This window comes from Macaca nemestrina, chromosome 7 (genome assembly GCF_043159975.1).
Source record: "Macaca nemestrina isolate mMacNem1 chromosome 7, mMacNem.hap1, whole genome shotgun sequence".
Lineage (NCBI taxonomy): Eukaryota > Metazoa > Chordata > Mammalia > Primates > Cercopithecidae > Macaca > Macaca nemestrina.
Window position 1 is genome coordinate 132,490,433 of NC_092131.1, and position 25,890 is coordinate 132,516,322.

General features: G+C 49.6%; 1 protein-coding gene and 1 non-coding gene across 4 annotated transcripts in view; one reads left to right on the plus strand and one right to left on the minus strand.

Annotated features, from left to right (window-relative positions):
• The window catches only part of LOC105487821 (progestin and adipoQ receptor family member 5), a 102,520-nt gene that overhangs the window by 73,402 nt on the left and 3,228 nt on the right, over positions 1–25,890 (minus strand). Inside the window, exon 1 of one of the 3 annotated variants that reach the window (XM_071101135.1) lies at positions 14,595–14,733. The exons of the other annotated variants lie outside the window; for them this stretch is intronic. The gene's annotated coding sequence lies outside the window, so the exon portion shown is untranslated. Of the gene's footprint in view, positions 1–14,594; positions 14,734–25,890 lie in introns of those variants that run through there. 3 annotated transcript variants of the gene reach the window in all.
• Positions 3,386–3,513, plus strand: LOC112428685 (small nucleolar RNA SNORA77). Its single transcript, XR_003020740.2, has one exon. It is a non-coding gene; the product is annotated as a small nucleolar RNA SNORA77 (small nucleolar RNA).

Genomic DNA, 25,890 nt, shown 5'->3' on the forward strand with positions numbered 1-25,890 from the left:
CCATGTGGTGCATCAGCTCTGTGGCAGGTGCTCTGCTGACAGCTGGGGACACAGAGGAATAAACACAGCCTGGGCCTTGGGGGAGCTCCCTGCAGAACAGGGGAGACACACAAACTTGTGAGCCCATGTGCTAGACGCTGTGTGGATGGTGGAGACAAAAGTGCTATGGAGGCATCCGGGCAAGGAAACCTTCACGTGTGGGGGAAGCAGGCTTAGGGTCACTTTACAGAGGAGATGGCGTGTGAATGGAGCATAGGAGAGCATGAAGAATCTGTCAGCTCAGGAAGGGAGAGGGCACGCTGGCAGAAGGGAGAGCTTGAGCAAAGGCACAGAGGTGTGACTGTGGGGGGCATGTCACGGGAACAGCCACTCACCCCTTGGGGTCCCTTTAGCCGACCGGAATGTATGTTTCCTCTTCTGGCTACTTAGGGCAGCGCTGGGTGAGTTGTGGGTGGGAGAGAACCCAGGCTGCCTGGGGAGACTGGGAGGACAGCCCCACTAAGGAGGAGGGGTTTTGCCTTTGTTTTCCTTCTCAAACTCTTTCCCCGAAGGAGACTGCTGCTGGGGAGAGGCAGGGGAAGGGGAAGGTGGAGTACGCGGCCCCACCCCATCCCTTTCACCTCCTCCCTCTCCTGCCCCACACGGCTTGCCAGCCATATCCTGGGCTTTCTCTCTGCTCTGCTTGGGGAGAAAACCTTGGCCCCACACTGGGCACCCCCTTCTTACAGGCCATTCATCAAGAAGGTGGGGGTGATGGAGGACTGTCTCCATCCAGGAAGGCTGCAAGAGGCAGAGAGAGCTCTGGGTTCTGAGCTTGCTTGCCGCAAACTTGCTCTGGGGCTTTGGATAAACTCCCCTCCCCTCTCTGACCTCAGTGTTTCTCCCAGGAGAGGGGGAGCCCTGGGAGGCTGTGATCCCAACTTGGGCATTCTACGGGGCAGCTCCCAAGGATTCAAGCGTCCTCCCACTCAAAGCCGTTTGTCCTCACCTCTCCTCTCTCTAAAACTATTCTTGCTGGAACACCTCCTCTCTCCTCCCTGCAGCCACTGCCACTGGAGATGTGCCCAAGTCTTCATCCCTTGCCACATGCTCCCACTTTCTCTGTTGTCAACGGGCCCTAAAGCATCTTCCTGGAAGCCTCAGAGCCAACGCATCTGCAGGCATTTGCTCCATATGCCTGCAGGTGAATGTTAGTGAATCTCAAAAGCACCCTAGGCACTGGGGAGACTGAGACTTCTAAATGAAACCTCCAAGTGCCTCCAGGAGCTTGGAGTTTGGTAGAAAGATGACACAAATGAAAAGCTGACTGTGTGTAAGGACAGGAAACTCTAAGGAGTGGAGAGAGGGGGAAAGAGCTGAATACTGTGGGGTAGATACGATGAGAAGGAGGGGCACACTAGGATGAAAGAGTGTAGAAAGCAGAGACTTCTGACGCCTAAAGTGTTTAAAAAATAATCCGCATGGGTTGGGCACAGTGGCTCACACCCGTAAGCACTTTAGGAGGCTGAGGCGGGAAGATCACTTGAGTCCAGGAGTTCAAGACCAGCCTGGGCAACATAGTGAGACCCCATCTCTGCAACAACAACAACAATAATAATAATAATAATAATAAAGAAATTAGCCAAGTGTGGTGGTGCATGCCTGTAGCCCCAGCTACTAGGGAGGCTGAGGCAGGAGAATCACTTGAGCCTGAGGTCGAATAACATGGTCGAGTGAGCCATGTTACTGCCACTGCACTCAAGCCCAGGCAACAGAGCGACACCTTGTCTAAAAAAAAAAAACCCAGCGTGATACTGCAATGGTGGAAACATGACATTAAGCATTTGTTAAAGTCCATAGAATGCACAACATAAAGCGTAAGCCCTAATGTAAAGGAGGGACAATAGTTAATAACAATGCATCCATGTTTGTTCATCAGTTTTAACAAACATACTACACTAATGCAAGATGTTAATAACAGGGGAGTGGGGAGGGAGGGAATGGAAACTACTTTATGCACAGTTCTTCTATAAACCTACATCTGCTCTAAAACATAAAGTCTATTAAGAAAACAAAAGGCCAGGTGCGGTAGCTCATGCCTGTAATCCCAGCACTTTGGGAGGCCGAGGCAGGCAGATCACCTGAGGTCAGGAATTTGAGACCAGCCTGGTCAACAAGGAAAACCCTGTCTCTACTAAAAATACAAAAATTAGCCGGATGTGGTGGCAGGCACCTGTAATGCCAGCTATTCAGGAGGCTGAGGCAGGGAGAATTGCTTGAACCTGGGAGGCGGAGGTTGCAGTGAGCCAAGATTATGCCATTGCACTCCAGACTGTGCAACAGAGTGAGACTGCCTCTCAAAAAAAAAAAAAAAGAAGCCAATATTAAAAGACCAAGAGCTGTCAACATAAAAACCTCGCTCCCAGTTCCTTTTGATAAATCTGAAGATCTACAGCCCTGGACTGAATTTGCACATGGAAAGAACAGGCTGCAGCCCAGGAGACACAGCTCCTTCACATGGGTAGTCATCCTTAGGTTTGCTGAGGCCTCACTACTCCTGCCAGGCTTGGCTGGGAGCTTTGGGGAGTTTGGGGCCCTGGTGATAAAAGTCAGGTGTCTGATCACAGAGAAGCAGACAGACAAATTTGGCTGGGGTCTCTGGAGCACCATTTCCCCAGGTGCTGGAAAATGATGATATCAAATGGGAAATGATGAAGAAAGTGAGGAAAACCAGGACAGTTTTCAGACAAGTTGAATTTGATTTGCACGTATTTGCAGTTAAAAAAATACGTGACTGCATCTTGGAGGAGAAGTTGAGGCTGCAGATAAATTTCAGAGGGAGAGAAAAGTGACTTTCAAAGCCCAGGGAATACTTGAGGTCCCACCAAGGAGAGGAATACAGATAGGGGAGCCGAAGGGATAAGAAAGAGTAGGTCCATGGGATGATGTGGTAGAGGCGATGATAAGGGTTCACCCAGAACCTTAGTTTCCCGGGCAGATGGCTGTGAGTAGAAACTGTGGTGGGAGGAGAGGTAGACAAGGCTTAAGGAGACAGGAGGGGTCAGGTGTTTGGGGAGTGGTCAGGAACCAGCCAGGTGACAGGCAGGGAACTTGGTAGGCTGCCTGGGTTAATGGAGTCCGAGTTCGTACCTGCCCTGGGGCTGGTAGCGGAAATGGAGAGCGGGCAGGAATATGCTTGATCATTCATTCATTCATTCATTCATTCATTCATTCATTCTTTCAGCACATATTTCCTGAATACCTACTATATCCAAAGCTATAGTAGGAAAGATATGGGGATGAAGAAACAGACACAACAGTTCTAACCCATAAGAGCTCACATTCTAGTGTAGATCTGCACTAACAATTGCCACACGGCATATCTAATAGTAAAGCAGTGGCTACTGCAGACTCACTATGCATCTGGCTGCATTGCCAGGTGGCTGCTCATTCCCTCTTCCAGAGAAACAAACATTCCAGCATGCTGTGGCCGCCTGACTTATAAGGGCAATGCAGCTGCCTGGAGATAGACAGTGCTTAAAAAATAGTGGTTATAGGCCGGGCGCGGTGGCTCAAGCCTGTAATCCCAGCACTTTGGGAGGCCGAGGCGGGCGGATCACAAGGTCAGGAGATCGAGACCACAGTGAAACCCCGTCTCTACTAAAAATACAAAAAATTAGCCGGGCGCGGTGGCGGGCGCCTGTAGTCCCAGCTACTCAGGAGGCTGAGGCAGGAGAATGGCGGGAACCCGGGAGGCGGAGCTTGCAGTGAGCCGAGATCACGCCACTGCACTCCAGCCTGGACAACAGCGTGAGACTCCGTCTCAAAAAAAAAAAAAAAAAAAAAAAAAAAGTGGTTATGCCTCTAGGGGAACACAGAGGAGAGCGTTATGTTAGGGAGTCAGGGGAGACTTCTTGAAGTAATGAAACTCGGGGCCGGGTGCGGTGGCTCACGCCTGTAATCCCAGCACTTTGGGAGGCTGAGGCGGGTGGATCACCTGAGGTCAGGAGTTTGAGGCCAGCCTGGCCAACATGGCGAAACCCCATCTCTACTAAAAATACAAAAATTAGCCGGGCATGGTGGTGGGCACCTGTAGTCCCAGCTACTTGGGAGGCTGAAGCAGGAGAATCACTTGAGCCTGGGAGGCAGAGATTGCAATGAGCCAAGATCGCCCCACTGTACTCCAGCCTGGGCGACAGAGCAAGACTCTACCTCAGGGGAAAAAAAAAAAAAAAAAAAAAGGAAAGAAAGCTTGGGATCAGTCTTGAAGAGTCAACAGGAATGCCACAGTTATGGGGTAGAGTTGAGGGTACAGCAGGAGAGGGCCATGGAGGTAGGAAGAAGGTGTGCCATTCGAGGTCCTGTCTGTAGTTCAGCGCGGAAGTATACAGGGTATGGAGTAGCAGGAGGCCAGAGTGGAGCCCAGAAAACAGAGGCCAGATGAAGAATTGGTGTGAGCTGCATATGAATGAGGTGGGAATGAATGCTCTAGGGGGACTGGGAAAAGAGGACCTGAGCCTCAGGGATGGTGATGAGACAGAGGCTGGCCACCCCAATTGTGGTGGCCAGGAGAATGCTGAGGAGTGAATGCAGACCAATTTCAAACCCTGGCTCCATCATTTACTGTGTGCCCTTGGACAGATTCCTTAGTCTCTGAGTTTCTAATCACTTAAATGAGCATCATAAAAGTTTCAACGGCTCCGGTGAGGATGAAAAACCATGGTATCTACCAGATGACAAGGACTCAATAAAGGGCTATTATCACCATTGCATTGTAAGCTGTCTCAGGTCTGCATTAATGCTCTCTCCTGTGCCTTCTGCCCTTGGTTTATAAAACTGCTGAAAACAGACTTTCTCCTCCAGCTCTGACCCACCTCTCTGGCTGGAGCCATGGCAAAGGGGCGATCCCTGTGTGAGGATGGCAGGGGGTTGCCATGGTGACCTCCCAGCTTGGCTTAGGACTCTGAGTGTACTGAGCCTTTTTTCTTCCTTCTTCTTCTTTTTTTTTTTTCAGCCCTAGCTATCCCAGCTATTCTAAATATTTACTGCTAGGCGATTATTACACATCTGAAAAAGCTGAATGATATTCCCTAGCACATTGCAGAGAAAAACGGAAAACAATCCACATTTCTGGCAACAGAGAACTGGCTGGGTAACTTACAGCACATCCATGCAAAACTGTACCGTGGGGCTATTAAAAATGGCACAGATCTGTGGTAACTGACAGGAAACGGTGTCATGACAAGTTGTTAAAGGAAAAAAAGCAGGTTATAGAACAGCCTAAATCCCGTAATACTGTCTATATAAAATGCTGTTACATTTAACTGCTTCGTATTTATGAACAGAAGATTTCGAAGGCTGTTCACTGTGGCTCTCTCTAGATGGTAGTGGTAGATCAGAAAATCTAGGGATTTGCTTTACTCTTTCTCCGTTTCTGTAACAACAGGAACTCATTTGCTGACAATGAGCATGTGAATTCTTTTTTCTTTTTCTTTCTCTTTCTTTCTTTTAAGCCATTGCTATTAGAAGAAAATAAATGAATGACTCCTCTAACTCTTGGCCAGTCTTAAAGGGATTAATTGTGTCAGCCAGCCCATGGTTTGCAAATGCTGGCATTTGCTTGTACACCCACCTGAGAAGGTCACAGGTGAGCCTTACTCTATGTGCTCCCATCCTGCCTGCTGGCCCAGAAGCACGACTGGCCATTCAGGGAAGCTGGGGACCAAGTCCGAAAGCCTAATAGCTCATGCATTTGGAAAAGCCACCCCATTTCCCTGAGCCAAAGGCATAAAGACGAGGGTCCCTCCCTCACCACCCTGTGTGAAGGTGGAGGCCGGTGGGAGCACTCTCACTGGGAGCAATGGCAGAGGCCATCTGTTAGTAGGCCTATATTGAGCACTCACTGTGTGCCAGCCTCTGTGTTATCCCTGGAGACTCATGGAGATCCAGGTAGACTCTTAGCCTAATGGACAGAGGGCTCCGGGAAGGGCTTGGAAATCCAAATCCTTCTCATTGTTCCTGCAGGGTTCTGTTCTCCTGCCCCATGGTCCACACTTTATGTTCAAACAAGAAAATAGTGCAGTCCCCAGCAGTAGGCCCTGGAAACCCCACTCCTTAGCATATCCTCAAGCCCTCCACAGTCCCTGAGTCCCACCTCCCACCGGCCTTGCCATATACCCGCCCACCTCTCATTTCAGTCCTTAGTGCACCAGGAACTTCCCACCCCCATGTGCTCTTTGTGCTTGCTACTTGCACTGGATGAGACATCTCTTCCTCCATCTCTTCTTGATGAAATTCTTCCCCTTCCCCTTCCCCTTCCCCTTTCTCTTCCCCTTCCCCTCCTTCTTCCTTCTCCTTCTCCTTCTCCTTCTCCTTCTTCTTCTTCCAGGTCTCACTCTGTCACCTGGCCTGGAGTGCAGTGGTGCAAACACAGCTCACTACAGCCTCCACCTCCTAGGCTGAGATGATCCTCTCACCCTAGCCTCTCTCCTGAGTAGCTTGGACCGCAGGCACATGCCACAATGCCTGGCTAGGTTTTTGTTGTTTTTTATTTTTTGTTTTATTGAGACGGAGTCTCACTCTGTCACCTAGGCTGGAGTGCAGTGGTGCGATCTCGGCTCACTGCAACCTCTGCCTCCTGGGTTCAAGCAATTCTCCTTAGCCTCCTGAGTAACTGGGGTTACAGGTGCCCACCACCGTGCCCAGCTGATTTTTGTATTTTTAGTAGAGATGGGGTTTCACCATGTTAGTCATGGTTGGTCAGGCTGGTCTCGAACTCCTGATCTCAGGTGATCTGCCTGTCTCGGCCTCCCAAAGCGCTGGGATTACAGACATGAGCCACCACACCTGGCCCTGGCTAGTTTTATTTTTTCTTTTACTTTATTTTATTTTATTTTTGTAGAAATGGGGTCTTGCTATGTTTCCCAGGCTGGTCTTGAACTCCTGGGCTCAAGTGACTCTCCCACCTTGACCTCCAAAAGTGCTGGGATTACAGGCATGTAATCCTGTCTTCTTGACAAAATTCTTCCTTTTCTTACGGCTAAACGCAAATGTCACTTGCTCTATAATGTTTTCTAGGGCAAAATTAGCTTCCACTCTCTTCTGGGTTCCAGTACAAGGGTATCTATCATTTCATTTGCAAACTTCAATTAGATGCCAGTGTCCTGGTTTCCATCGGGTCAAGACAGACTGAGCTTGTCTTGTTCATTGCTGTGCCCGTGGTGCCCAGCCCAGGAACACTGTTCAGTGTTCCTGTTCAGTGAATGAATGTTTGCTGAGCCACTGAATGACTTCTGCTGTCCACTGCACTCTGAGCCCTAGAGGCAGGATCTGGCCCGGTTGTCTGGCATCTTCTACCCAGTGGTTGCCATGCTGTGTTCACGAAAACTGCACTTCGGTGCCAAAATTGTATATCTGTTCGGTCCAAAGATATTTATTTCAAAAGTTTAAACGTCAGAAATCTCAAACAAACTAATTGTAAAACAAAATGTAGGAGACAACTGGGAAAATGTGAACATTTACTTTTTTATGATAATGAGGAATTCTCAATTCTTAAGGTACAGTAATAACACTGTGGTTATGTGTTTTATTGGGCCATTTTCCTTTGGAGATGTATACTGAAGTAATTGCAGATAAAATGATATGATGTCTCAGACTGGCTGTAACAGAATCTGGTAGGGATCCAGAGGACTGGGTAAGAGTATAGATGAAAAACGTTGGCCATGAGTTGGTAATTGCTGGAGCCAGGCATGGAAACTAATCATACTAATCTCTCAATCTTTGTATATGCTTTGAAAAGGAGAGAATAACAATGTCAGAAAAAACCCTGAAATGTGAAATATGGCTTTTGAGTCCTTCTCAGGCATTGCATGCCTATAGACAAAGCAAAACTCTGTTGCAAGAATAATTATCACTCTATTCACAGACTTTCCTAACATGTGGGATATCAACATGACAGCTTTGAAACTGATACAGGAAGTGTGCATCAGAGTCTCCATCTGAACAAGATAAAACCAAAGAACTTAAAGGCAAATCGGAAATGCTTTAGAAACAAAAATTGTGGCTCCTTATAAATAAAAGACGGCAGTCTCTGAAAAAAAGCCAAAAGACCTTGTCAGCGGAAAATATTCGAAGATATCACACAAATATATCTTCTCACTATTCCCCAACTAGGGTAGAGCCAGGAAAAGCTTCTTCTAGAAAATTTTACAGGGAAAAAAACATACTTGTGACATAATGATATTGCCAACATCCTTTGATTTTGAATTTCTGCTTTAAAGGTATCAAATAGTATCCCTTCTTGAACTTTCCATGACTGAATTTTGAGTTTTTGAGGTGGATAGGTTTTAATGTTTTGAATATTTCATTTTTGTTTATGTTATCTGCCTACATAGACCAGAATGAGAATGTGTATTTTTCTAAGTCAACCTTTATTGGTATTCTAAAGCATTTTTATATTTAAAATTATTAAATATTTGGGTTTCCTGTTTTACATTTTTTAAATACCTTTTTGTCAAATAAAAATACTGATTTCAGCATTATATGATACGCATATTATCAGCCCTGGTGCTCGTACCCCAGCATGTAATAACTATTTCCATGCATTGTCAGAGCTGGAAGGGGATGCTAGGCACCTCTCTGGATGGACATCAGAATCACCCAGAAAGTTAAAAAATACTAATGCCCAGGCCCAACCCCAGCTCATTTAAATCCAGCTCACCAAGGGTCAAGAGAGGGGAAGTGGAACCCACGTCAGTGACTACAAAGCTAGTCCCAGGTAAGAGGAGCAGAGCCCACCTGGAGCCAGTCTGCTGCTGAGCCCTGTAGAGCTAGCACCAGGGTGCCGAACGCCAGCCTGGGCTCTGGCTCTATGCTACCCAGCTAGTTGGCCTCCAGTGTGAGTGCAGCAGGTGGGGTCCTCCCCCAAGGCTGGGAAAGGGCGAAGACCCTGCCAGGCTGATGGAAGGTGTGACTCCAGGCCCTGACTGTTGAGTTCCCCTCACCCCAGCAGAGAAGTCTCTGGCTGCTAGGGAAGGGGAGATCCTATCTCCACCCTGCTCTCAAGCTTCTAATCTGATTGGAAACTTGAAGTCTGAGATAAAGCTGCCAGCCTGTGGAAGCCAGACCAGACCGCAGAGGAAGGAAAGGACGGAGACCCAGAGAAGACTTGGGGCGAGGGTGAGTGCCTTCACATGTCCAGGGGCAGCAGACTGGGAACGTGGAGGAGGCCATGCAGCCCCTGAGAGCAGAACCAAGACCCCCAGACAAGAGCTTCTAGGAGACAGGCTTCAGCTCAATCCACAGAGGCAAGGCACTGCTCCCACCTGCATGAGGATGGTTGCTCCATGGGCACTGAGCTCCCCACTCCAAAAACGTCCAGATCGAGTCTAAGGTTCTAATCCTGGGAAGAGGCGAGGACTGGTTAAAGCTAGGGTAGAGACAGGAGCCTGGAAACCTCTCTGGCAGCAAGTCCCAAGCCCAGCTGTGTATCCAAATAACCTAGGGGCTTGTCAGCACCCAGAGCCACCAAGGTAGGCCTATCTCAAACCTTCTGAATCAGGGTCCCTTGGGGTTGCTGCTTGGGGATCACCCTGTTATCAAGCTCCAGTGGTGAGTCCCACGCTCAGCCCGGGGAGGGAATGACCGCCCTGAGCCATGCTCATTCGTGTCACGTGGCCTAGAATCCATTTGGGAGACGAGACACAACCAAAAGCAAGCAGAAGTACACGGAGCTGGGGACCCATAGAGGTCCTGAGTGCTATCCCGTACATCGGGCAATGTACGGGCAATGCCCCCTTATCCATGGCTTCAATTTTTGGGGTTTCAGTCACCTGCAGTCAACGGTGGTCCAAAAATAGGTGTGTACAGTGCAATAGGATATTTTGCGAGAGTGAGAGAGAGAAACTGGATTCATATAATTTTTTTTTTTTTTTTTGGAAAAGAGTCTCGCTCTGTTGCCCAGGCTGGAGTGCAGTGGCGCGATCTTGGCTCACTGCAACCTCGGCCTCCCAGGTTCAAGCGTTTATCATGCCTCAGCCTCCCAGGTAGTTGGGATTACAGGCGCCCCCCACCACGCCTAGCTAATTTTTGTATTTTTAGTAGAGACAGGGTTTCGCCATGTTGGCCAGGCTGGTCTCAAACTCCTGACCTCAGGTGGTGATCCACCCACCTCAGCCTCCCAAAGTGCTGGGATTACAGGCGTGAGCCACCATACCTGGCATCATATAACTTTTATTATAATATATTATAATAATTGTTCCATTTTATTATTATGGTTGTTAATCTTTACTAATTTATAACTTACTCTTTACCATAGGTATATATATATATACATACACACACACACACACACACACACACACACACCCCATAGGTATATATATATAAAAACATAGTACATACCAGGTTTAGTACTATCTCTGGTTTCAGGCATCCACTGGGGTCTTGAACCATCCCCCTTGCAGATAAGGGGGACTACTGTACTAGCAGGACAAGGTGAAAAGCAGGTGCCCCAAGAAGAAGGAGGCAGAATGGATGATGGAGGTGAGTTTAAATTCAGTCCCACATCTCGGCAGTGAGTGCGTGCTCAGTGCTGGGGCCCGAGCTGGGCAGAGTGTCAGAAATGTTGGCTGCCCTCAAAGAGAACCCCATCTTTCTGAGGAGACAGACATACCCAGTGGACCATGAGCAGGTCACAGGAGAGAGGGAGACAGACATCTCTGAGGGATCACCTGCCTTCACCTGGGTGTTAAAAAGGTGTCTCAAACACGACATGGTTGCAGTTGAGTCATTATCTGACACCAAATCCTGCCTTGTGCTTCGAACAAGCTGACCCCTCTGCTTCAAGATGCATTCCTCGCCTGCCTAGACAATTCCACCACACCCTCTGTCTCAGCCTGAGCCCCACTTCATCAGCCTCCAGCGCACCCCTCTTCTCTGAGCCCCTGCTGTGGCTCAGGCTGACTGGGTACTCCCAGAGCACACCAGTGCCCCTCCTTGGGCTCCTGCCTTGCTCACTGCTGAGTCCTCGCAACTAAACATTGCCTGACGTATGGGACAGCACTCAGAAAAGATCTGCCTGGTAGCTCGGAGAAGTTCAGAGAAGAAACCCTGAGCAAGGATGCTGGTGCAGTCAGGGCAGGCTCCTGGTGGAGGCGGTGCTTTAGGTGGATACCAAAGAGGCTGAGGACTTGCTTTGGCAGAAGAGGGAACGATGTCCCCAGGGACAGCAGAGGCACAAGGCAGGGAGGCAGGCTGGCAGACGGCAAGGAGGGAGGCCTGCTGGTGCTGAGCTCAGAGAGGCAAGAGGCGGGAGCACAGCATGGGGAGAAGGGGAAAGGAGGGTGGGCACGTGGAGAAGGCCAAGACATAGCACCATGGATACATTTCAATGCCAGGCCAGTGAGGGACCATCCAGGGAGCCGCTGCACCTCCCTAGATGATTTGCATTTGTGGGAAGCTTTTCCAGCAATCATTAACTGAGCTTTACCTGCTGGGAGTGGGGGGCATTGTTAACCTATAAAGCTGTAGGTGAGCCATTTCACGTAATCATTACCCAAAGAGCATACCTCATAGGTGAGGGGAAAATGGTCAGGGCAGCCAAGAAGCCAGGGAGATGTGAACTGGCAGAGGGAAGAAGCCTGCATGGACCTGGGTAGGGGGGTGGACCGGCATGGGCCCAGACCCTCAGCAGAGACTGCAGGGCACTAGAGGTCAGAGAAGGACTCAGGACCTAGATGGGAAAGGGCGTGACTTGCAAGTGGCCCCACAGCCAATGGGGAGTTTAGATGGGGTGGGGGAGCCTGGGCAGATGCCCCCGCCTGCATAATGTACAGCCACTCCCCCTGGTGTGTGTGGCATTTGGGCTCCAGAGTCAGCTCACCTTGGCTTTGAGTCCCGAAGCCCCTCTGGGTCTGACTTTCCTCCCTTGTGAAATGGAGATGATGGTGTTTGATTTGAAACACCACTACTGAGCACTCAATCTATTCTAAACCCCTTATGGGCTGGGCGCAGTGGCTCATGCCTGTCATCCCAGCACTGTGGGGGCTAAGGTGGGTGGATCACCTGAGGTCAAGAGTTCCAGACCAGCCTGGCCAACATGGTGAAACCCCGTCTTTACCAAAAATACAAAAATTACCCGGGCCGGGTGGCATGCGCCTATAATCCCAGCTACTCGGGAGACTGAGGCAGGAGAATTGCTTGAACCCAGGAGGCGGGCATTGCAGTGAGCCAAAATCCCACCACTGCACTCCAGCCTGGGCGACAGAGCAAGACTCCATCTCAAAATAAATAAATAAATAAATCCCTTATGGGCATTTTACACCCCACTTAATTTTCACAGCATCTCTTTAGGTGGACACTTTTTTTTTTTTTTTTTTTAAGATGGACACTTTTGTAATCCCCAAAGCAACTACCTCTGTGGGGTGTTTCAAGCATCAGTAAGCGTAAGCCCCATGTGTAAGTCCTTGAGGCACAACTGGGACTCTCAAAAAGAGCAACTGTCATTCTAACTTATGACCAGGGACATGCCTTCTCTGGCCTGTCCCAGGCTACGAGATAGAATGGAAAATGTATTCTCCTTCCTTCTTGCTAGGACATTATTTGTCCTGCTAACCCAATGTCATAAGTAACACATTTCACAATATTTGAACGCAGTGGTGGATTAAGAGCCCCAGTGGCTGAAACGTGACACACAGTGATTATTCTAGCGTTATTCAGCACAGGCTTTTTTTCAAAGGGTTGAGGCAAAATGCATTATTTAAAACCTTATGGCCGGGCACAGTGGCTCACGCCTGTAATCCCAGAACCTGGGGAGGCTGAGGCAGGCGGATCACCTGTGGTCAGGAGTTCCAGATCAGCCCGGCCAACATGGCGAAACCCCATACAAAAACTAGCCGGACGTGGTGGAGCACACCTGTAATTCCAGCTATTCTGGAGACTGAGGCTTGAGAATCACTTGAACCCAGGAGGCGGAGGTTGCAGTAAGCCAAGGTCATACCATTACACTCCAGCCTGGCAGCAGAGGGAGACTCTGTCTCAAAAAAATGAAACAACAACAACAACAAAAACCTATAAATAATGAGAATAACAGTTCATCTAAATCAGCCCCCAATAGCGTGCAGCCCGAGCTCAGAAGGTGTAAATAGTAAGCCCTCCGCCTTGCCCGAGACTTCACAGCCCAGGACCACCTCTGAGGTTCCAGGCTGGCCTTAAGCTCCTGACCCAAGTTCCTCCCAGAGCCCAAGGGAAAGGAAGCGGCATGGAACTGGCAAGTGCATGACAGCGGAGGGGCGGGAGGGGAGGACTCTTACTACAACTGTCCCTAAACCCAGGTAGTCCCTCCCCCCAGAGCTCCAACTGCCATTGCTTGTCATGGGAAATGATTCAGTTTGCACAGGGAGAAAAAGCAGGGCCTCTACATGAAAAGTGAGAAGCAAAGAAATCACTTCCGTAGTTTAGACAGCTCTCCCAAACACGCGTCCCTGGGTATGTGAGGTGGAAAGTGCCGGTCAAGGTGAAACACACTTGGAGATAGGTCCTTGTATTTCCTGGCACAGGAATGTCACACAGGGCTGGCTGTGGTAAGAAGGTAAGGCTGGGTAAGAAGGTAGAAAAGCGGTCACCTCTGCAGTGTGAGTCAGGGGCCAGCCCCTATGCCCTGAGACTGGAGATTTCACCATTCGAGACCCATTTCCTTGGGTCTTCAAGGATGCTGGAAAACCTGAAGCCATTCTGATGCTTTGGGGAGAGGGGAGGTGTTGTGGGGATTCGCTGGAATTATTAGAGCAAACTTTTCTTTTCTTATTCACACAAAGACCCAGATCTTCCTCCCTGAACAAAGTGCATTCATTTCCTCAATAATTGGCAACCATTGATGCTGTAGGGGACACATGAGAGCAGAAGGGGTGGAGCGAAAGGGCAGAGAATGCAGTCCCAGTCATGTGAAGGCCCATCGTAAACAGTCTGTGGGGAAAGGAGCTCTGGGCAAGGAGTCCTAAGACGTGGTTCAAGTCTGACTTGAGCTGTCCCCTGGGAAGCCCAAGGGATTCTGCACAAGCTGCACACCCTTCGGTTTCCTCATCCTAGGCTGAGAAAATGGAGATGACCACTCCTGCTCTGCTCCTCCAGAGTGGTCCCTAAGATCACGTTTAATAGAGTGCCTGGCACCAGCAGGCGCCCAGACGGCGATACTGAAGGCACAACCTGGCACAGCCCGGGCACCTGAAACCCTTCGGCTCCCCCCCCCCGCAGGAGTCATCTAACCCCCTAGGGACCTGGTGCAGCCTCTGTTCTTCACATACCTGCAGGACACTGGAACAAAGCCATCTTTCATAGAACAAGACCCACCTTATCAGGAGAGCTGTTTTCCCTTTGAAAGTCAAATCTGAGGCCTTGGGACAATGTGGGGTGTTCCCAGCACACCAGGCCTGGTGGAGGCCCAGCCAGACACGGCGCTCCCTCTCCTCCCCAGCATACTGCCCGGCCAGCCTGCAAGAGCATGGCTGGAATTCACCTCCTCAGACTCCTCTTCTGTTCTTTTCAGGACCTTAAGGTAATCCTGAAGGTGTGAAGCAAAAACTTTATCATCCGTGGGAGGGAATAGTCCAGATACCTACAGGCAAAAAGGCATCCAGAAGAGAGGCCAGGTAGGAATCCAGGGCCCAGAGATGTTGGGTGGCTGCGCAGGACCACACAGCGAGCTGATCACAGGGTAAGTCCAGAGGCCATGGTCTTGTTAAGCTACACCCAGAAGTAACGTTCCAGCAACCGGGTGTCTGGAACTGCCTCTAGGACAAAGGTGAAGATTAAACAAAACCAGAGTAGGAGGGAGAGGAGGGAGAAGGGCGACTGGGCCAGTCACTTTCCCTTCCTGCTTGGTGAAGCCTGTGCTTAAGCCAAAGTTTTCATCCTCCTGCACACAATTTCCTTTTTTTTTTTTTCCCACTTACAATTTGTAAAAAATGATTAGTCAGGTTCTAGAGAGGATGTGTACCAAAAGCATCCAAGAAATGAACTATTGACATCCCCTATTTCAGAAATGGAAGCCCTCCTCTGGGCATCCCTGCTCCCTGTCACTGCCTTTCAGCAAGCCAGGATTCCAGGCAGGAGGTTTAGTGAGCCCTGATCTGGGAGAGCGGTTGTTCCCTGCCATGGGGCGCCTGGGGAGGCGGCTGTGGAGGAACTTCAGTCCCTCACAGAAAGGCAAGGTCCCTGAGTCCACCCACGCCCCACCCGGTCCATCCAGCTTGCAGCCCTCCAGGACTCCCCAGCTGGCGGAGAGGGGGCCACATTCACAGACCCCCACCCTCACTGTTGGCAGGAACTCCATTGCCTCCTGTCCCTTTCCTTCTTAGGCGGCTCCCCTGTCACCCCCTCTCTCCCCACCCCAGGGTGACCAGTCGCCATCCACTGGCCACCCTGAAGGGCTGACACTCAACCTCCCCTCGGGGATACCTGGCTCTGTAGAGTGCCAGAAATGGGGCCTCCTTGGTGGACTTCCTTTTATCTTCCTTCCCCTTTCCTACCTTTTCTAGACGTACTGTCTGCTCAAGCTCTTCCTTTTTTCAAGAAATCTTCTCTGCCAACCACAGCCCATCTAGGTTCCCTTTATTATTTATTTGTTTGGTGGTGGTTGTTGCTGTTTTTGAGACAGTCTCACTCTGTTGCCCAGGCTGGAGTGCAGTGGTGCAATCACAGCTCACTGCAGCTTTTGCTCCCTGGGCCCAAGTGATCCTTCCACCTCAGCCCGCTTGAGTAGCTGGAACTACAGGCACACACCACCATACCTAGCTGATTTTTAAAATTTTGTAAAAATGGGGGTCTCACTATGTTGCCCAGGCTGGTCTCAAATGCTTCGGCTCAAAGGATCCTCCCTCCTTGGCCCCTGAAAGTGTTTGGATTATAGGAGTGAGACACCATGCCTGGCTGAATTCCCTTTTCTCTGCATTGGCAATGGGGACTATAGGGCATATCAGGGAGTCGTGACAGGGTCTTTACCGGGGACATAAAACACGTACAACGAAGGTTTAAGATCCGTGCCACCTGGCCAAGTTCAGGATTCATGAGAACTAGGCAAGCACTTGCTGAATATGAGATGATTTCCCCACAAATTCCACTCTTAAAAAGGTAAATAACTGTGTAAGCAACAATACAAGAGAAATCCCAAGGTAGCATGAGCAATCGCCAAATAAGTGCATGCGTTCATGAACTTCCCATGGCTTTACTGATTTATAGCACATAGGACTGTGACCTAGGCCACCGTTATTAGAACAGGCAAATCTCCACCCCCAAAAAAGAGTCTCTGTGATTTGAGGCAGTGTGGAACAGGGCCTCAGGCTTCAGTACAGCAATGCCAGCCCCCATCATCCAACCAGGATTGCTTGAGTCTTCGTGCTTTAAAGACTTTTCAGTCTTCCAGTTTTTTGTTTTTTGTTTTTTCTCAAGTCAAATGCCCCTGGAAAGTCAGAAGCAGTCGCAGCTGATCCTGGGGGAGTGGGGGACTGGACAGGGGAAGGGGGGTTTCATGGGGAGGAAGAAGGCGCCAAGAGGGCTGAGGCTCACTTCAGATAGGAGGGAAGTTCCCCTGCTGCTATAACAAGCAGAAGAGAGAGAAGAGGATGACTTTTGCCAGGGTTGAAGGGCAAAGCCAGACGGTTGAGCTCAGCCAGAAATGGGGTTTTGTTAATGTGATAACCAAAAAGTAGCGGGGTAGGGGGTTTACTGTATAGTGAGAGTCAAGTTGGACCTAATGCAAGGTTGGAATGCACATCTAGGTCCTTCATCATAGGCATCTTCAAGCCCCACCGTGAGCCCCCAGAAGGAGTTACCACAAAATCAAATCATTCTTGGAAAGAAAAATTCTGTTTTCAAAAAGCATCTGCAGGCTCCACCCTACCTCTTGGACCCTATCGCCCCTGCCTCCTCTATACACCATCAGATTAACCTCCTCATTGTAGATTTTCCTCCAGCCTCCTTCAGTTCTGATTGCTGTCCTCCCAGACCCCCAAACACACCCACACACTCCCCTGCACTGCCACCCCCAGTCCCATTACAAGGCATCTCCTCACCTCCATTCTTCAGAACCCATCTCCCCAGCCCACCTCCTCCAGGAAGTCTTCCCAGAGAGCTTGCTTATTTAACCACTCATGCTCTGATGGCTCTGGAGCCTCACTGGGCCTGCAGTTTACTGACCCTTACATTCTATTCCTGTTTGAGGGTCCTCTGTGGTCTCAATTGTACCTGCAGGATTTTAATTGATGGAGGCAACTGAGTGATAACAGAGAGAGGCAATGCTGCTGAAAGAATGTATTACCTGCATTTCCCAAGAGGAGGGGGCACACCAAACCCAGTGTATGGCTGCAGGGGAATCACCAGGCTTTGGTCAGTGAGCGGGAGGCCTCGGTCAGATCCTTTTTGGGTTTCAATGGGAAAAGCACAGCAGGGCAGGTTGAGCAGGTTAGGAATGGCTAGTTTAAATAACCCCCGTGGGCACTGGGGCATAGAAGCTGTCCCAAGTCTTTTGGTACCTAGGCCTGGGCGACCAAGGGCAGGGAAAGATTGGCAGGGTGCATCAGAGTTCGATAAGGAAGTGACTGAGAGCATGGGTTTTAAGTTGCAGGGGAGATGGGAACAACTTGGGCTGGTTGTTAGGCCCTGTGACTAACAAACGCCACACAAACAAATACAAAATTTAAGCAAACAACGTCAGAACACCATCCATTCACTCCCTTCATCTAACTCAGGTTCCAGGCTTCAGCAGTCCAGTCACTCTCTTGCTGCCTCAGTGAACTCTCTCACCCCTCTGATTTTTCCTATCTTGTGAACGCAGCCCCTTCCATAGACGAACTCACGATCTCCTTCACTCTTTCAACGTGTAGCCATCCAATTCCTGGCACACAGCTCCCTCTTCCCTCCCTTCTCCCTGTCATGACGGTGAGGTATCTCCCTTCCTGCCTAAGGACAACCCCTGGTCCATTCTGGAACTCACCTCAATGCTTCCTCAGGGACCTCCATATCAGAGATCCCCTCTCTGGTGAATCTCTTCCATCAACATTCATAATTCTTAAAAAAACAGCAGTAACAGCAATAATAAATAATAATAATAAATTTTTAACCAAATGAGGAAGGGAAAAACGTGTAATGTCTATTTCAGACAAAAGACTAGTTTCCCCAATACATCAAGATTCCCTCTGATTCTTCTAATAAGAAAAAGATCAACAACTTCAAATAAAATTGATAAAACTTATAGACAGTTCACAGAAAAGGAAACTCAAATGACTTTTACATCTGTAATAATATATTTAACTTTATTCAAAATGCAGGTTAAACTACATCAAGAAATCACTTTTGTCTTCCAGATTGGCAAATATTGGTGTGTTTGGTAACACTCTCTGTTGGAGGGTGTGGTAAATGAGTAAGTATCCTCATCCACTGCTGGTAGGCGGGTACATTCTTACAAACTCTATGGACAGCACATTGCCAATATCATTCCAAATATAAACACACATACCCTTGAATCACCAGTTCCACTTCTAGAACTTTATCCTACCTATAGCCACCTACATTTGCCAAATGACTGAAGTACAAGGAGATCCTGTGGGAAATCATTTATGGTGGCAAAAGGCTCAAAACCGCCTCCATGTCCAAAAAACAGATTAGTTAAATAAGTTATGTGACATCCATAAGCAAGAAAGAAGCAGCTTTCTTTTTTGTTTGTTTGTTTTTTGTTTTTATTTTTTTAGATGGAGTCTCACTCTGTCACCCAGGCTGGAGCGCAGTGGAGTGATCTCAGCTCACTGTAACCTCCACCTCCTGGGGAGTTCAAGTGATTCTCCCACCTCAGCCTCCCAGTAGCTGGGATTACAGGTACCTACCATCATGTCTGGCTAATTTCTGTATTTTTGTAGAGACGGAATTTCACCTTGTTGGCCAGGCTGGTCTCAAACTCCTGACCTCAGGTGATCCGCCGCCTCGGCCTCCCAAAGTGCTGGGATTACAGGCGTGAGCTATTGCACCTGGCCAAGAAGCGGCTTTCTATGTACGGATACAGAAAAACCTCACGTAGGTAGCTAAGTGGAAAAATTAAGACTCAGGGGCAGAGTGCATGCATGTGCCACCATCCAGAGGAAGGAATCTATATATGTCTTTCCTAACACGTGCATGGAACTGGTAACATTGCCTCCAAGGTGGGAGGGAATGGGGAGATCCAGGGAGATTGGGGGATGAAAACTCTTCCCAGTGAGATCCTAAACCCACTTCCCTTTCTGGCTTTTTCACTCTCTCCTCATGTCTACTGACACATCTTTGGAAAACTGTCTGCCAGCTGCCTCTCTTCCCACCTGCTGCCCATTCCTCAATCATCTCAGTCTGGTTCCTCCTCGTAGCACTCCAAAATCCCCAGCCGCTTCTCAGTCCTCATCCACTTGCCCGTGCACCACAGGCTTCACAGTGGGCGAGGCCCTGCGCCTGGAGCACTCTTCCACGAGCCTCCACAGCACCATTCTCCATACGGTCCTCCACTATCTCTCTCGGAACTCGTACTCCATCTCTAAATGTTGGAGCTCCTGCTGCTTCCTGCCAGGCCGTCCTCTCCATGCTCCACTTCTCAGTCTGCAGGCACTCCCAGGGCTGTCCCATCCACCCCATGGCTTCTCTCATCACCTGTATGCATTTAGCTTCCAACTGTGTATCTCCAACCAGACTTCTCTTCTGAGCTCAGGACCCCACCTGCTGTCTCCCAGGTATCTCCAACCCAACATGCTCCAAATGCAATTCACCAGCTTCTAGTTGGTTTCCTTCTCTGCACCTGGGGGATTTCCCTAGTAATCTCATGTCCAAACCCTTTTGGTCATCAGAACCTAGAGTGCTCCCTCTTGAAGATCCCTAGAATTTGACCCTTCTCTCCCACCTTCACCACTGCTTGCCTAATGAAAGCGTTTCGCATTCATTCAGTGAGGAAGCTACACCAGGTTCCTCACTGCTGCCTACATGCTCTTTCTCACCTCAGGGCCTTTGTACTTGCTGGAACCTGTGCCTTGAATACTCTCCTCCACTTTCTACCCCTGCTGTACTCTAATTAATTCTTATCTATATTCTGGAACCCAGATTAACATAACTACCCCAAAGAAACCTTTTTTGACCCCTAGACCAATGGATCTCACTGGGGGGTGGTCTTGCTCCTCAGCAGACGTTTGGCAAGTTTGGAGATATTTGTGGTTGTCACAAGCAGGGAGGGGGTGTGTATGGCTACTGGCATCTGTTGCATAGAAGCCAGGGATGCTGCTAAACACCCTGCAGTGCACAGGACAGTCCCATACGACAAAGAATTGTCTGGTCCAATATGTCAGCAGGGCCAAGGTGAGAAATCCTGCTCTAGCCTGTCATGTCCCCATGATACATTTCCATAACACACTCCATTTCTCCTGCAGACGTTCAGTCTTTAGCTGTGCAAAGGTATTGGCCAGATTCCATTCTCTGAGCTTTATGGGATGAATAAATGAATTAAAGTCACTGGGTCATGTTGATCTCTGGGTCTCTACCCACAGTGCCCAAACCAAGTATGCAGCCTCGAGCTTGGCACTGAGAATGTGTGGATTGATATGACATGGCCAGGGCAGGGATTGAGCCACACTGAGCGGAGGCCACCCTGTGTCCTGGCTTTCAACTCCGCAGGGCCTTCCAGGTCATCTGACGGCAGTCCTTGCCCTGGCCCTTGACTGGCTTCTCACCTTGTACTCAGCAACTAACTCTGCAGTGCTTTTTCACACTTGTCAATGCCTCGTCTCTAAGTTCATCTCCAGGTGGTTCTGTGGGCCCCTTAAAACCACCAGGCCCAAGTTTATCCGCTCCTCATCTTGTCAAGCCGGCTGCTCCTCCAGTGAGCTTACTCAGGTGCCTGCACCACCATCAACCCAGCCAACAAACCAGAATCTTGGGCACCCTTGTGCAGCACAGCACCCTTCAGACTTGCTCCCTCTACCTCCCCACCGACAGCCACGGGGTCCCCCAGCTTTCTCCCATTTGCTCTTCTTGTCTGAAGCCTCTTCCCCTCTCAGTCCACCTGGGACATCCCTCCCAACTATGTCCTTCTAAGATGACCATTGGCCTGTCTCACTTCCCGATGAAAACTCCTTCGACACTTCTCGCTGTCCGCAGGGCAGAGCCCAAGTTCCCCAGCCTGGCAGGGGATGAAGGGGGCAAGACCTTCTACACTCTCCCCAGCCCCTCCCACCCTCATGGCCTCATCTCCAGCCCCAGGCACGAACACCTCAGCGCCACTTTCTTCATGCAGCCTGGGCTTTTTCCTTTCTTCCTCTCCCCTCCCCTTCCCTCTGAGGTGCCCAGAGATCCCACGCTCATCCTTAAACCTAAATCAAACACTTCTTCCTTAATACTGTGATGCTTCCTTCAAAACTTACACGTAGAACCACCATATGACTCAGAAACTCCACTTCTGGGCATGCATCCAAAGGAAGTGAGAGCAGGGACGCAAACATATATTTGCATTTCCATGTTCATAGCAACATTATTCACAGCAGACAAAAGGTGAAGCAACTGAAGCGTCAGTAACAAATGATAAACAAAATGTTGTATATACCGGGAGGTGGAGGGTGCAACGAGCAGGGATCATGCCATTGCACTCCAGCCTGGGTGACAGAGCGAGACTATCTCTCAAAAAAAAAAAAAAAAAAAAAGAAATGTGGAGTATTCATAATGGAATATTATGCAGCCTTAAAAAGGAAGGAAATTCTGTCACATGCCACAACATGGATGAAACTTGAAGACACTATGCTAAGTGAAATTAGCCAGTCACAAAAAGACCAGTGCAGCATGATTCCACTTATAGGAGTTATCTAGAGTACTCAAGTTCATAAAAAGACAGAAAGGAGAATGGTGGTTGCCAGGGGCTGGGGGAGGGGAAATGGGAAATTATTGTTTATTGGGTACCGACTTCCAATTGGGAGATGATAAAAAGGGGTGGAGATGGATGGTGGTGACAGTTGCACAACAATGTGAACATACTTAATGACAATGAATTGCAGACTTAAAAAATGGTTAAATGGGCGGGGTGCGGTGGCTCACACCTGTAATCCCGGTACTTTGGGAGGCCGAGGTGGGTGGATCACGAGGTCCATAGATCGAGACCATCCTGGCCAACATGGGGAAACCCTGTCTACTAAAAATACAAAAATTAACTGGGCGTGGTGGTGGGCGCCTGTAATCCCAGCTACTCAGGAGGTTGAGGCAGGAGAATTGCTTGAACCCAGGAGGCAGAGGTGGTGGTGAGCTGAGATGGTGCCATTGCACTCCAGCCTGGGCGACAGATCGAGACCATATCAAAAAAAAATAAAAAGGGTTAAATGGTAAATTTTATGTTTTGTATGTTTTACCACAATAACAAAAGGTAATAACAAAATAATGCAACAAAAAATCCACCTCTTCCTCTCGGGAAGCTGCCTGGACATTCCCGCCACCTCCCCAAACACACGTGCTGCCCCAGCCACCCACCCCCAATTCCCCGAAACACAGCCGGGTGGAGCTGCCCACACCCCGCTCCATGCATTCCATGAACATTCCCAGTACCCGGTAGACACAGCCCGACAGCCATGTCTGCCCTCCGAGACTGAGGGGTTCTGCAGGCAGGCACTATGTCTCATTCCCTTCTCCTGCCCCACGTCTAGCCCACAGTCCAGAGCAGAGTTTCTTCAGTGAAGGAATGAATCCCCCAAACCAATAGTTCTGGGTTAGTACTATCCCAAACCTCACAGCCTGTTATTCTCAGAACGGTGATTTACTTCTAATATTCATCAACAAACCCTTCCCCCTGCCAAAGATTGTCTGCCCTTCCATTGAGCAACAAGGTCAGAAGGGAGTTTCCACGGACAAAGTTAATAAACAGCTAACTTGGGAGGAATAAACAAAATAAAACCCAGCGTAGGCCGGCGCAGGCGTACCCTTGCATCTAACAACACCACACTCCACCCTCTCTCCCTCCTCTGCTTGGTGGGTGGGCTGATTCACTTCCTGTGGCCCTCCCAGGCAGCGTGAGAGGGGAAAGTAGGGGGAATGCTGAGTCCTAGGGCATGGATAGATGATTAGTCACCACGCTGCCCTGCACTGGAGGGTCACTGACCTTAGTGTGCGGGCCCGGACCACAGGCCTCTCTCCCCCTCATGCTGAGCCTCACCTCCCCACCCCAACTTATGTAACCCAAGGCCTGGAAGGCGAAGAGAATTGGCCTTGGCACTCAGCATGAGGCCCAGGGGGCCCCTCCACCCATAAGTCCTTGCACGCCCCACCTGTTGACTCTTCACTCACACACAGTCCACATTCATGAAACTTCATAGATCATTGAACCCAGGGGTCTCAACCAGAGATGGGGCAATGTCTGGAGACAGTTTTGGTTGCCAGGAAAGGAAGGGGAGGTGATGGTGCAGTGTCTGATGGGTAGAAGCCAGGACTACTGCTAACCTCCCACAATGCACAGCACATCCCGCCTCTGCACCCCCCACCCCTCAAAGAATTATCCAGTCCCAAAAGTCAACAGTGCTGAGGGTGAGACACCATGATGAATCCAAGCTGTACAGAAGAGGAAATTGAGGCAGAGGAAGTGACAGGATCAAAGTCACACTATGCATTAGATAATGTCAGAATTAGAATCCAGGGCTCTCTACCAGCCAACACTAGCCTTCAGCTCCCAGGATTACAGTGACCAACTCCAAGACAAGTGGCAAGCTAGTGGAGTGGCTGAATTTGGGACTCTGGGGTCTAGAAGCTATCATAGTTGGGCTCTGTGTCTCTGGCAGGCTCCAAATGAATCCCACCAAGATGAGCCTGACCATCTTGGTCACAGGGTTCCCAAATAATCAGAGGAGGACTGTATTAAGGGACTGTGGTGTGTCCAGGCAGAATGACCCTATCTGAGGCTTGGGCAAAACTCACCCTTTAAGTCCATAGCATGCTGGGGGTGGTCCTGGCTGAGGTCAAGGTCAGAAGAGAGGATGACTGTGTAAGGCAAAACCAGGATTGGAGAACAGGGCATGGGTAAGAATTAAACCTTGGATCACTGCTTTGGGGGCACTATCTTTTTTCCTAGATGCCAAAAATGATTGTATCTCCCGCACCTGCTGGATCCTCACTGCCATCCTGCGTAATTTCAAACTGACGTCTAGAGTCACCCTTACCCTTTTCTCCAAAGAGCCAACACCATGTCTCCAACCGTGGGCCAGACACCAGGGCATCAGAGCTGACGGTACAATCCCATTATTTATGAACAACTGACTCACGTCATGTTGCAACAGGCGTACTTTTCCATCCACTGTGGCTGAAAGTCAGTAAACTTGTAGTAACAGCGGTAATAAAGAGAAGGCCAGGGCAGCAGTGCCTGAAGCTCTGTCTTAGGTCAGGGCCTCACCCTCTTCAGGAGCAGGAAGCCCATAGAGGGTGGTGCGGACAAGGATGGTGGGGTAGGGGAGGGCCTACAATGGCCTCAGTTACAGAAGAAGACCCCATGACAGATTCGTTTCTTCAGGTAAAGCATTATCACAGCTCCCTCACCTGCCTGTCCCCTTCCTCCCTAATTTTTCCAACAAGTTGGAAAACTCCTACATATCCTTCAAGGCCTAATTTCTGGTGTCCTTCCCCCAGTTCCAAGGTTCAGGTGCATTCCAACCCTGAATTTGGCAGACCACAATGACGACAGAAAAAGATGTTTGGGGTTAATAGCTGGGCTTGGGGGGAAAAGCCAAAGCTCCCCATGGAGGGAATGTAGAGGCCCGCACAAGATCTGCTCCTCTGTGGGGTGCGCTGAGCGCTGTGGCCTCTAGGCTGTCTTGCCAGATTCCCAAGTGAGGCCTCAGAATCCCAAGGCTTCCCTGGGCCTCTGACTGCACTTCTCAGACTGGTCGGTTATCCCTAGCCCAAGTCCATGGGAATGCCACCCCTTCTCCCACAGCTGCCAGGAGCCTGGCTTTGGACTTCCTTAGTTCTCCCGTGCACTGGAGAATTTATTTATTTATTGGATGTGCTTCTTTATTTTATTTATTTATTTATTTATTTAATTGCTCTGGGGAATTTTAAAAGGCTGCCTGCAGAGGACACTATTTTCACCAAAAGAGAACTCACTAGCAGAGGAACTGGCTGCCTTGGGAGAGCAGCCCTGGGAGGTTTCCTTTGAGGATGGAGGTCTGATGGGGATGACTCCTTCCCGGAACTCTCCAATCGCCTCATGTGGCAGCTGTCCTTTCAATCTGGGAGCTGCCCCTTTGGGTAACTCTGGAGGCAGCTGGCCTGAAGGTTCTTGCCAGGGGCCTCTTAAGCACCCCTAGCAACCGAGGTAATTCAAAGTAGGGGACAGAGACCCAACTTTGAATTAACTTGAGTCTAATTAGGAAAAGCTCCAGCTCTGGCTCCAAGAGTCACTCCTCACCTCTGGGTCTCAGTCTCCCCATCTGTGTGCACTGAGAAATGGTGCATTGGATGTGTTCATCTACTCAGCACATGTTAACTGAGCACTTACTACACTCTGATCTCTGGGGAGAGACCATGGAACGAGAGAGACAAAAGGCCTTGCCCTCACAGAGCTGATATTCTAACAGGGAAGACAGATGGCAAACAAGATTAAGGAGTGAAATCTATAGGCTGTCAGAAGGGAATATGAGCCATGGAAAATGAAGCAGAGAAGGAGCGGGGGGACATGGCTGCTAAGGCTTAGTCTAGCTTAGAGACTCTGAGTCTAAAGCTCTTACTCTGCTGGATCCTTGTTAGGAGTCAAGAATGGTGGCAGGAAACTGGGCAGGGCCATGCGTGAGTACAGGGACAGCGCTCGGGGTGGTGGGGATGGTAGGCTAGAGCCCCAGTCAGTCTCTCAGCGGCTTCCTCCAGGAAACAGAACTGACCAACTCCGGGTATGCT